The following is a 607-nucleotide window of genomic DNA, read 5'->3' as shown; positions in this document are numbered from 1 at the left end:
GGCAGATTGTGTTTCATCCTGCAGCTGGGGCAGTGCTGACCAGGAGGCTGAATGCATCTGTGTCCAAGTGTCTATTATCATTGAATCTGGTAAAATCCCTTAGTTGTGAAGTACCTCCAATGCCAACATACTTCTGTAGCACAAGAACAAGCAGAGTGGGGGTGGGGTGCTGTGACCCATAAGGCCCAGGGAGCCCAGAGTTTGGGAGGTATCTGCTGTGTGGTGGGTGTGGGTTGTGGCCACAGACATTCCCCCACCATGTAATCCCTATGTACAGGAAGATGCTTTGCCCCATGAGCCTCTGCAGGTCCTTTGGCACAGCTGTTCCAGTGCATCTGCCCAGGTATTGGGTTCCCCGCAGGAGAAGTATTTACTGGTCAGTTAAGCAACTGGCACCCTGCTATGTTTAACAATTTGCCCATGAATTTGACAAATGGCTAGGGATGAATTTATGCGACCCATAGGACTTTACTAGCATAGTGCAAAGATTGGTACCATAGCTAAGAGAGGAGTGCAAGGTATAAATTCTCTTATCAGGCTTCCTCCTCTCCTTCCTGTTTGGTGTCACAATGATGTTGGATCTGTTCTGTTCAGTCTCCTCCAATCT

Source organism: Alligator mississippiensis, chromosome 4 (genome assembly GCF_030867095.1).
Source record: "Alligator mississippiensis isolate rAllMis1 chromosome 4, rAllMis1, whole genome shotgun sequence".
NCBI lineage: Eukaryota > Metazoa > Chordata > Crocodylia > Alligatoridae > Alligator > Alligator mississippiensis.
Note: the sequence above shows the minus strand (reverse complement) of the source record.